The sequence below is a fragment of the Aphis gossypii genome, chromosome 3 (assembly GCF_020184175.1).
Source record: "Aphis gossypii isolate Hap1 chromosome 3, ASM2018417v2, whole genome shotgun sequence".
Classification (NCBI taxonomy): Eukaryota; Metazoa; Arthropoda; class Insecta; order Hemiptera; family Aphididae; genus Aphis; species Aphis gossypii.
This window is the reverse complement of record NC_065532.1, coordinates 9,512,378-9,525,349: the sequence shown is the minus strand read 5'-3', so window position 1 is coordinate 9,525,349 and position 12,972 is coordinate 9,512,378. Positions and strand designations below refer to the sequence as shown.

Sequence of the window (12,972 nt, the reverse complement as noted above, 5' to 3'; positions counted from 1 at the left end):
TCTTTAACCAAGTCCGTTTTCTTTTGCACCCAAACAGCAAATTTTATGATTCCGACGATAATGTGAAACAGTAAACACCCCGTGTCCTTCCAGTAAAACTACTAACCGTCCATCCAACCGAAAACGAGCGAGAACCGGGACCCGTTTTTCAGTTAAGACTAGGTAGAGAGTGAAGAGGGGAAGGGTAGAAAGTACCTCCGGCAATGGCGCCGCTGCACCCCGCTGCACACACACACACATTTGTATATTTATGTGTGTGTGTGTTGTGTATGTATACATTATTGTGATAATCATTGTAATCATCATCATCATCATCATCGTCGTCGTCATTATCATCGTCTTCTTCGCCGCCGTGATTTAAGTGCAATAATATTTCGGAGCCAGGTCGGAGCAACAATTTGGCGACCCCAGGTCTCACATACAATATATAATGTTATATAGTGTATACACCCGTGTTACGATTGAACGTGGTGTATATAAAGCTTTGGCAACAATGATTTTGATAAACCCCGCCGGGCTCCTGAGGGATTATTCGCATATTTCTCCATTAAAAAGCCGACGCTGGCTGTCAGCGGGGAGACAATGTGGCGGTGACGATGAAGCAAAGTTCGTATTATAGGTATACACATACACACGCAGTCGCGACAAAATGATTATAATAATTTATATAATTTTAAGATATATCTTATTCTCGTCAATTATCCCCTGTGACCGCGTAGTATAGGAGAAATTTAGCAAAATGACATAATGATTCATACAAGGCATCGTGTATTCGTGTGACGCAATATTATAATTGATATATATTATTATTATATTCCAATAATATTAAATCACTACAGTGACGCTTATAGAATTTGAGTTCTTAGAAATTTTCAAGACGATGCCTCCCTCCATACCGTTCACTATAAGTGATAACATATTTCCAGGTACCTATTTGAAAAACAATATATTATTACAATACAAATTCTAAAGGTTTATATAATTCGTACTAATTCCAGAAAATTATAAGACTAATCGAGTTTCATAAGTTTCGTGATTAATATAATACCGTGGTATTTTGGTACACTTTATGAAATTTGATGACAGGAAGTAATGCAATGATGACAAAACTTATGACCACTATTGAATCAAAAAACGTGATTTTTGCAGAAACTTATCTATGGCTATGCAGTGGTATAAACTATAAGTGTGTATATAACGACGTACATTACACAACTTACTTTATACTACTTAATATTAGAAGGGTTAACAGATCTATTTATACGATTTGCCACCGCCAAGTAGTGCGATTTTATTATTTATCAGTTAGCCAAAGATTGTTATGTTGACAGCATAACTCTTGAATTGCAGTTTGTAATTATACCGAATAATATGTTTACAAACGCCATTTGTACCTCAAACACTCTTGCAGTCTAACTTATTGTTGACGGTAAAATAATGGAAATATAAATTTCCGATATCATGTTATTAGTTTATGTTGTGTGAGAAAACGAGTTATTATATTAAATATAAGTGTTTTTAAATAAATAAATATACATGCGCTAAGTGATTCACATTAATCCAAATCCCGTAAAACAAAATAAATGCAAACATTTTCCTACTCATATGCAACGCGCATAATATTATTATTGTCGTTTATTTAACAACATCGATTTTAGCTGTTATTCAATTTTATGCTAATGTAATCTGCCGTGTAATTAATATTAAAGTCTTAAACTTTTGAAGTTTATGAACTTATTGCTATTATTGCATTAATAATGCCAACGCTCTGTTATTCTATATGTGGTTTATATTATAAAATCTATGAAGTAATTCTAATGTTTTAATATACAATTAAAACTAGAAGCAAAGAAAAATAATCCAAACAAATCATTCATACTTGTCAAAATCATTTATTTTCCAAGTATAATAATTATTTAAAATAATTTTTCAATTTTTTTTTTTTAATAACAATGTGATTATTATTATCATTTATTAATAGTGAAACGCAAGAGACAATTAGTCTTAAACTCGATAAATATTTAGTTATATTTTTTTTTGTAGGTAAATTTAAAACTATTAGTATAATTATTATCAACTAAAATAAAAATGTCGCTTTTATATAAATCCATCCAACTAAAGCAATAAATAAACGATTAATAAATATAGATATACATATAATCATTTATTCCTAAACCATTAAGACTAATAGTTAATTATTTTTATTTATTATTTAAAGATCCTCTGAATTCTAGAAAATTATTCTATAAGAACACATTTTAAAATAATACGATTTAATCATAGATATTAAAATATTTGGCGTAATACGATATTAAATTCAAAACGTGGGCGAGTACTCAGTACTTGGTTAAGAGGTAATCATTTTGTTGTACTGCAGTATAGGATTCGAATGTACCTCGTAATTGAATAAGTCACTGTAATGGATGTGTTAAATTTGGATTCAATGATAAATCATTACATAAATGAAAACAATTTTCAGAGGAGACGATTCGTTCTTCTGTATTATAAAGTATATTTTATTATTAAAATAAGTATATGTATATTAAACACTATAAATAGTCAAAAATTTAAAATTAATCTAAAGATTTTGAAAATGGCATTGCGTAAGTACATCAAAATATAATGAATCATTAATAATATAGGTACCTAAAAAAAAAGTCCTCGCGATTATTTATGAATTACAACAAACTAACTATAAAATCATTATGCTTTTTTTAAAAATTAAATTTTATTTACATTTAAACTTCAAATGTCTATAAAAAATTACGATTACCTTTATGTGTTTGATTTATCAATTTTAATAAGAGGTATTTATGAGAAACCTTGTAATACATTTTCAATTCCAAGTTATAAAAATTAAACATTTTATGCATTTTTAACTACAAAATAAATTTCTAATTTTCGTGATTTTAAAAAATGTTAAAATATGAACTCTAAACGTTTAAAAAAATTGTGGCTTAATATTTTTGAACTGTTGAGCAATGTATATTGTATATATAATTTTGTATGATATTTTTTAGCATTTTAACCAACCCTAAAATTTTTTATAAATACTTAAAAAAAAAACAAAACCATTTTGAAAAAATATCAAATTTATAATATTATTACATAAAATAGAAATATTTAATTTGAATATCTACAAAATTACTTAAGTTATTTATTTTAGTTACACAAACAATTTAACCAAAGTTATTTTATTTTATAAAGACTTTGTTGAGTATAAAAAGAGAGTACCTATGTTGAAATATTAAAATACTTAAGTACTTGAAGTAATTTATCTTTAGGGAATAGCCCAGGTGGTAATCTACAAATTGGCTCCTATGTCACATGTGGGGGAGAACCCTTGATTTCTGAAATGGCTATAATTCGCCATTTGCTAATTGTTTTTTAAGAGTAATTTTTGAACTATAATATTAATGTTATAAAAACAAATGTTAATAATGCAAAAGTTGCTTGAAATATCTTCTGAATAACGTACAAGTAAATTGTAATATAATGATTTAGATACACTATAGGTATACTAATAGAATATTGTATTAAATAAAATGATCGTATAATCCGTTAACTTTTTATTTATTCATTCATTATTCGTATAATGATAATAATATTACTATTATTATTATTTAATATTCAAAAATAATTTGGAAAATAAATTACATTCAACCAAACACGATTGATGTAAATTAATATGGACAGTGTATGTAAGGAATTTTGGGTTGATCAAATATTTGTGATGCTATTAAATAATGTATAAGAAACGGTTAAATGTGAACGGCATACAATATATTATTACAGTATGCAAAAACCACTGTAGTCAAACAACCACAGTGACGGTAGTGCCGGTGGTTAAATATTTTAACGATTAATGACATGGCAAATTTGAAAACGATTGTTGGATACTATCCAATGCAGTAGTTTGGACGGTGCAGCGATTCTATTAAGATAATCATAAAACAGTGTTTTCGGAGTCTAGATATATTACATAAATAATATATAATCTATTTATCCTAAACCTATAGTTTTAATTAGTGCTACTTTTGATATTATAAAATCTAGTGATACATACTATACCATTGATCATTATAATTATTGTTGTATTTATCTCTCTAGTAGGTTATTAGGTTAGTTACGATGGTTTATTTTTCTTTAAACCGTAAACGTAGTGAAAATACACATTTTTTTTTTTTAGTAATTTTTACTTAGAATACCGTACCTGTAGAAAAAACGAAACTAGCCGGCTACCATCATCACATCGGGTCCTCGGAGAGTCGTTGTCAAATATTTAACGGGTCACAGAAAATTAATAACGTGGATCATAATAATAATTATTAGTATTATAGTACTGTTTACGTCAGTGGGGTAAGAGAGGGAACGATATAGTACTGGTGGTCAATAAACGGTAGGAAAAAACAAAACGCGAAAGATTAACGAGAGGAAACTTAACCGAAACTGAGCGGTATCGACCACGACCGCGATAGATGACGACAACGACGATGGTACACACCGTCTGTACGCGTGCGACGCGTAAAGCTCGACCGGAACAACTGAATACTGATAGCGTCGAAGGGAGCCAAGCCGCTTGGCACCCTCTGCCGCCCTGCTTCTAGCGCCACCACCGTGCCGCCGTCACCACAAACGACAGCGGAGGCGGCGGCAGCAGCAGTCTTGCCCGCGCACAATAGTCGGACGACCGACAACGCTCCTCCGCCCGCCGACGATCTGCAGTCCTAACCGCCGCCGCCGCCAACGACGAATCTTCTTTCACGCGCACGCACGACGTCCCACGCTGTCCTATTCTTATAATAATCAAAGTTTGGATGTCTTAACAGTATTTAAGAAATCATTAAAAAAACAATACCGAAATGCAAAATGTACTTCATAGTAATATTTTGAAAAACCTATATAATAATTCCATAATTTTACGTTATCTTTTCACTATAATACAATTGTTAATTTTGAATAATAATAATATTTTTGATCTTATACACTCGGTTTTGGAAAAGAATAATATATCAATGATAAGTAAAAAAAAATTACAATAGTATAATAATATAATAGGTATATTATTTTTTTTTACATATTTTGAATAAAATATATTAAAAAAAAAAAAAAAAAAAAAAAAATTTCTGTATACCCTGCGCCAGTATTGAAATCATAACTCAAAAGTTGATACAGCTTCAGTTGTTATTGATTAAACGAAAAAAAGTAAAATGTACCAACAACATACGTGGTCTCTAGCGACAATTATGTACCTATATGGCTACATTTATATTATTATTGTTTACTTTATTATAGTCTGTGTCACAATAAAAGGGGATATATTATCTGAGGTAGTAATAGAATTATTATACAAGGTGATTAACCAAGCATGCTCATTGGTCACTATATTTCCTTTTTATAATATATTTATTCCAATTATGATTTCTGTAATTTTTAACCATACATATGTAGGTCTCAAGAGCCATAAAACCTTGAAATGCTTTTATTTGCATACTATTTTTATGGAGTGTACTATGGTAATACAAAATTATTTGTTCAAATGATGATCATTAAATATATTATAACTAAAAATTTCCAAAATCAGAATTTGATTAAATTCATTGTAAAATTAAAAAATGAAGTGAGTATTCTTGGTGAATTTCTGTGAATATTTTTGGTATATGGACAAAATTGCGATTGTTAACCACGGTCACGGAATACCTAAAACTCAACTCGGACGCGTTGTTGTGACGACGAAGGCTCTGCGAATCACTGCGTTTATAATTTCCGAAAAATCATTCACCAAATGAATTTCAGACTCTACGACCCTGACCGACCAACTTGGACCCATTAGTCCCTCCACAACACGTCGCTCCCGCTAACGTCTGTTTTTTATCGTCGTACAATATGCACGTATATGTATATTATACGCATGTGTACGTGTTTACCGTCCCTTTCAGTTTTGATTTCGTGACTTCCGCCAAAAATATCTATACATATATTATATATACGCGTATTTCATATATATATATATATATAAATGTGTTCTTCCACTAGATCGAATAATAAGATATCGAGTCCATCCCCGTTCTCCACCCTCTTTTCGGTGGTTTTAACCCTCGCGGCGTACGTCGAATTATTCGTCGATCGTCTCTCAATCTCTTCGCACTCCACATATATATGTACGCACATATATATATATATACACATTACACATTATATACCTATGACTGCGCCTCTCTATCTCTCTCTATCACTCTCTATATATATGTATACATATTTTTTCCTTTCTCAACGAATTGGTATACCGAAAAATCCGGAAATACCTCGTGTGCGTGAGTGTAAGTCGTCCTAAGGCTGGGATGAAGAGCCTTTATAGTTTTTTCGGTTCCGGTTTCGGCTTATATAGGATTTATATTATAAAACTTAATTTTTTGGTTACTGATTTCAATTTCAATTCTTAAAATCGTAGAACAAAATTATTCTGTTTCAATAGAGTTTCGGTGAAAATACCGGTAGTATATTTGAATTATGGAATTGGGATTTTTAAAGTAAAAGTATGAAACGAAAAAATCAGTACCAACCATACATTTTTTATTAATTATTAAAATAATAAATATATGCTTAATATATACTTATACAGTTATATCTATAGAAATAATAATATAATAATATTATAAATTATATTTTATTATTATTCTATTGTATTTATAATTAGGTATGAATGTTTAATTGTTATCATGAATCTATTAAAATATTATAATCTGCATTGTTGTCTGTACTGTTTACTCTTTGCTTTGTATAAAAAAGGAAAAACCCGTATATTTTGTAATAAATAAATAAATAATAAAAAATGTCCTAGAACACTAAATGTTAAAATCTCCGAGAATGAATTCGCATGTATTCCGAGGAATTTTTGGAATCATAAAACAATCAATGAAATGAACTTTGGTTTAGGCGCATCATATTATTTATGGCCATTTAGTGATGTGTTTAATTTCATTATTCAAATTTTGTTTTGCTAAATTTCAATTTAATAGCAATTTCGTTACTTAAAAATAAAAAATAAATCAAGTTGTGGTTTTAATTTAGATATTTATAAGCCTTATTAGTTTGTACAATTCTCTGATTTTCATTACATTTATACAAACCAATAAATAAACAAATAATGAGCATTGTAATTTGAAGATATAAGTACTAGGTACTAAATAATATAATTTAAACATTTTAAACCCACAACTATTTAATAGAAGTTAATAAAATAAAAATGTATAAAATAAATCAACATTTTTTTTATACTTGAAGTATACGATATTTTTGATAGGAAATAAGTTCGGCTAAACCAAGCCCGACCAACGGGAAATACCACAGAAAATGATATGATTAATTATCAAATGATGCAATAGGTACAACTTTATAATAATGAATATTATATTCTTGGTTATGTTTATATCCCAATAAAGATTTTCTTGACACTACGGCGAATTCCTAAATCGGTACCCTACTACCCTAGAGACCATGTTCTTGTTAAGCCTAAAATAAACAAAACTTGTGGTACAATGTATATAACTACACGTCGTGCGTCACGCCGTCGACCTTCAGTATTAATCGAAACTAGCAAATAGATAAAATTAACGGTGTATTGGCCACTAAATAAATTAATGTCACGGTGTATAACTATTTAGTAACAGAAGTTTATCCTGATAAAATGTTTTGTAACGAAGCTAAGCCAATAATTATCTTGAAATCAAACTTCAATAATTTATATTAAAATTTGGCGTTTAACTAAACATTTTTAATAACAATTATATTAATTAATAATAATATAATCAAGTTGATTACTTGATTGAATATTGAAATCTATTTTTAAATTATCCTCCCGACTTGTTGACGATAATTATTATTGACGAATATTTTCATTGTTATCATTTATCACAAATTGATCACTTATTCCAATTTTTTATGCTGAGTAGATATGATTTTTTTTTTACTTATAAGCATAGTATAATATCATATTATAATATCACAGAATGCTGACAAATGTTTGTGGTAGGTATTCTATGAAAAAATAAATAGGAAAAAACTGTAGATAGTAAACTGTGGAGGAGTGGTACGATTTTTTTCGATGAACATTTTTCAATAATTGTAGTTCCAGTTCAAGTCAAATAAAATATGACAACTCTACTCTATACAAGAAATATAATATGTCATATGAGTATATTTTTAATATTCATGTGTTACAATAACAATGAATAACTAACAAAACATTTGTTTGACTTTTTATTATTTTTTCTATAGTTTTTTAGTCTTTTAAATAACCTAAATATTATTTAAAAAATGTCCTCAATATTTGAGTAGATATTTCACTCGTATTTACATATAATTATGATATTTTTATTTTTTTACATAAAATTATTAATTGTATTTAATAATCAATTATTATGATGTATATTATAAACTGTATTATTTAATATAGGACTTTTAAATACATTTTGAAATTATTAAAATATAGCTATTATATTTATGAAAAAAATATTAATCGGGAGATGTCTATAATAATAAAAAATAGGAACTGAAAAAATATAATTTTTCACATATTTTGGTATGCCTGAGAACTTTCATTCTTATAATTGTTCCCGAAAACTTCCGAGGTGTCCTGTACTAATCTATGAACTTCGCGGTTTATGGATCTGTAGCTTTCAAGGTTCTTAGTATTCTCAAACATTGTTTCAACTGTTTCAAGTCATGTCCATTTATTTTTATACGTGTATTTTATATCTGGTTGCGAAGCTTTTATTCGTTTTTGTCTATTTTATTTAATATAATATTTAATCGTTTTATTTTTTACGTCGTTGCCGGCGGAGACGCCTTAGCGTATGCCAACTGCGATATCGATTGGGCCACCGCGTTATTTCTAAATTCTATAGACAAAAATTCAAAACGTCTGACAGTAATCCAAGACGCGTATTCCACGAGGGCAAACGGTGACTTCTCGTTAGCAAACCGCTCGCGTATTGGGCGCGCTTTGTGTACGTTCACCATACTATATAATAAGGTTTTCGAATGTACAGTAAATAATATAATATAGTACTACACGTTTTTGTGTATTTATTTTTTTTATTACACTGTTCACTGCTACTGCGAGCGTTTCGTGTTTGTCTGTAGTATATATATATATATATTATATTCAATTTTATGGTCGGTTTTCCCCCATTTTATTTATCTTTCATAATTAATACACTATACCGTGCTTATTATGTAATAATTGTACCTATATTTATTATATTTTAAGTATTCTTAAGTCATTTCGTAACTTCGGTCTCTATTGGATATAATACTATATATAGTCTTACCTAACCCTTGATTTGAGTAGTTTTCGTGTTTCCGCTTCATTAAACCGTACATTCTATTATATATATATATATATATATATATATATGTATATTAAACGAAATCGTATTTAATTATATTAAAACGTATGCTACAACATGTTATAATAATTGTTATATGTTGTTGTATGTGTAATCAATATAATATATTATAAGTTATAACCAATACCATAATAGCCATATTTTATGATAGGCATAACCAGAAGGGGCTTAGTTGTGAAGCTAGCTATATTAATTTAATATAAATATTTTTTTTCTACAATTCTTTGTACAAGCTATTTAAATCAAAAAATCAAATATCTATAAATACCACAATAATGTCTAAAATATTTTAAAAATTATATCATATCTAAAAAATGCCAATTTAAATACTTGTTTGAAGTAGATACGGTTATTAATCATCGAATCACAAAATAAAAAAAATAAAAACAAAATTGGTTTTATCAAAAACTGGTTTTAAGGAAATACTTACGTTTACTCATAATTTTTTTCCCCCGATTTTTATTTTAAAGTACTGTGAAATTTTTACTTTTGATCCTTTTGCTTTTCCCAAACATAAATTAGATCCAATTTTCTACTAGAAACCTCCCTCAATATTAAAGATCAAAGCATGTTTTTGCTCCAAAAAGCGATGAGCGATGACAGACAATCGAAATAAAAAAAAAAAACACACACACACATCGTTGCAAAATCAATACATTCATCTCTTCGCTCAGAATATAAAACTTCATTGAAAAAATAAAAAAAGCAATTAATGTCTTCTTGAATTTGTAAGGAATTAAGAAAAAAAATATTTGAAAAATAAACGAGATAATTAAATAGATAAATAAGACAATTATTATATTATTATATGATATAAAAAATTCAAATCAAATCACAATTCCTATTGAAAACTATAGGTACCTAGATTATTAATTATTAATTATATAATATTATCAAATCGTTATTTTGATTTCTGTGCCAACGCTGATATATTTTTCCAACTTTCCAAATTTAGTATTATTTAGCTATTTTAATTATTATTCAGTCTTTATATTTTTCCAAATATTGTGGCTATTTAAAGTTAACAATTTCATATTATATAACATTGAAATATATTATATAGATAGGTAATATGTGTGTGTCAATAGCACTATCACTTATCTTTGTAGGTTATACGAATTTCATTGAATTGAGATAAGAATTTCAAATGTAATGACAGGTAACTGGTAACGTGTATTCGACATATCACTGAACTAGAATCTTACCTGTCTTTTTGTCTGTACATGTATCTCAAATGTATTGTTACAATTCAATTTATTATAAGTTATAATACTTATAAAATATCATAATATTTCTATAACTTTCTAAGATATAAGATTAAAAAAAGAGACTATCCATTAAATATACAAAAATTGTAGTCAATATTATATTACAGTGAAATTAAATTGTGCTTACACTATCATTCCAAAATATTATACAAAATAAATAGTAATTTAAATTGCTGATCTATTTAACAGATGTGGGTAATCTGTAGCTCCAATTTATTACAATTTTTAATAAAAATGGAATGTTCATTTCAAATAAATGGAAATTTACAATAGCGTAGTGTTTTATCGAATACAATTTAATTAAAATCAAAATACAATATATTATGTTACACTTATAAGAATATAATATTAATATAACAATATTATTGTTGATTATATTATAACACCAGTATACAACAACTTTATAATATTATTAATATAATTATTTCTTATAATTACACTTACTCCACCCCTTTTAAAATATCTTGAATTCGCCACTGAACCTAAGTAAAGTTATTATTTATTATCAAAAATGTAAAACCTAAGTATTAATAAATTATTACAAGCCTTACTTTTGAAACATGGATTTTAATTATGACTCAATGTTTAAAACCTTAAACTTTAAAATAAAGAGAATATTTTCTTATTAATGTTAATATAACATAAATATATTATATTATATTATTATATATGTCCAATACAATTTGCGTTCTAATCCATTTCGTAAAATGGATAGTAATTTCATAATCCAATTCACGAAATGGAACTATGTGTTTGTTTCCAAATCGTGTTAAAATAAACTGTGTAAATATAGATAACTTTCAAGAAACGGATAATATATTATATGTATTTAGTAATACAGAACTTACTCCGTAATCTGTCCTTATATCGACATATCGAAACAAATTTTATGAAACATAAACAAGTATATCAAAGAAAATATTTAAATGATATAACAATATCACACATTTAGTAAACTATACTAAGTAATTTTACACAGTAAATAATTATTAATAATGAAAAAGATATAATTAAAATAATAAATAATAATATTGCCAATTCATGACATTCAATTAATTATTTGCTTTAACGAGGTGAATTATTATAGAAACAGTTATTACAAATCAGAACGAGCGAAATAGATACAAAATTTAATTATATATAATAATATATCATGTATATTTATATAATTATAACGTAAATACCAAATAAATATAAACGTACATTAAAAAAAAAAAATAATAATAATAATAAAATATTAATAATTTGAACTTTATAAATTGGCGTGATATCTGTTCTAAGAATTTATCAATTGGTTCCTAGTTAAAAAGCATCATTATTGTCTATTGGTTGTGCAATCAAATATATACCTAACTAAAACAATTCAACCATCATAATAGCATATACCTTTCGGGAATCATAATAATACCTATACATTTATGTATATGCTCGCAATAATAGTTGACACATATATTATAACATTATAAATATAATTTTATTCGCTAATAATACGATGAAAAAATATCAAAAAATTGATATTTTTTTTAAATCGTTTTTTACATTTAATGTGATTCGGGTTTCCAACAGAATATATATATGCAAATGTAGGTAGGTGTATACACAGTAAAAATAAGAAAAAATAATATTATGCAACACTCAAACAATAAGCATAGTTTGTATTGGGAGAGTTGAGTTCAATTTTTAAAGTTAGATAGGTATACATGTTACTATGTCAAAAGCATATCTGAAAAAATATAACAAAATTAAAATAATTTAAACAATTAATATAAATATTTTTTTTTCAATATTGTCAAATCAATATTATACAGAAAAAATTTTAATCCCTTAAAACTTTTGAAGTTGTATAAGTTTATGTTCAAGTTTGAGCCTACAATTATTAATCTACATTGAGATCCAAAAGTTGTATTATACTACACCTGAAACAATATTTATATTTTATATTGCATTTATATCTAATTTTGTAATTATGATTCATATTGTTCAATATACATTTTTGTTTATATGGTAGTAATAATATATTAGTACCTATAAAATAAATGTCTTATCAAAATATTGCACATTAAGTTCATCAAAAATATGCTTTGTACCATGAGACTTGGATTTACTCAACAAAAATTGGATTATTCCGTTTATCATATGACTTTTAATTTTTCAAGGTGCGTATATAACTTATAAGTTATAAGCACAACCCCAGAAAATATAATTACACGGCTAAAAATACATTTATACATTTACTAAAGCAAAGCGATGTCCTCTTTATTTATATTAAAATATCGCTTTACATTTTTTTTTTT

General features: G+C 27.0%; 1 protein-coding gene across 6 annotated transcripts in view; it reads right to left on the bottom strand.

The window, feature by feature from the left end:
• LOC114127463 (uncharacterized) overlaps positions 1-4,563 on the bottom strand; it is a 155,539-nt gene extending 150,976 nt beyond the window's left edge. For all 6 annotated transcript variants that reach the window (XM_050202620.1, XM_050202619.1, XM_050202622.1 and 3 more), the window contains exon 1: positions 4,214-4,563. The gene's annotated coding sequence lies outside the window, so the exon portion shown is untranslated. The remainder of the gene's footprint in view (positions 1-4,213) is intronic.
• Positions 4,564-12,972: the final 8,409 nt, after the last annotated feature.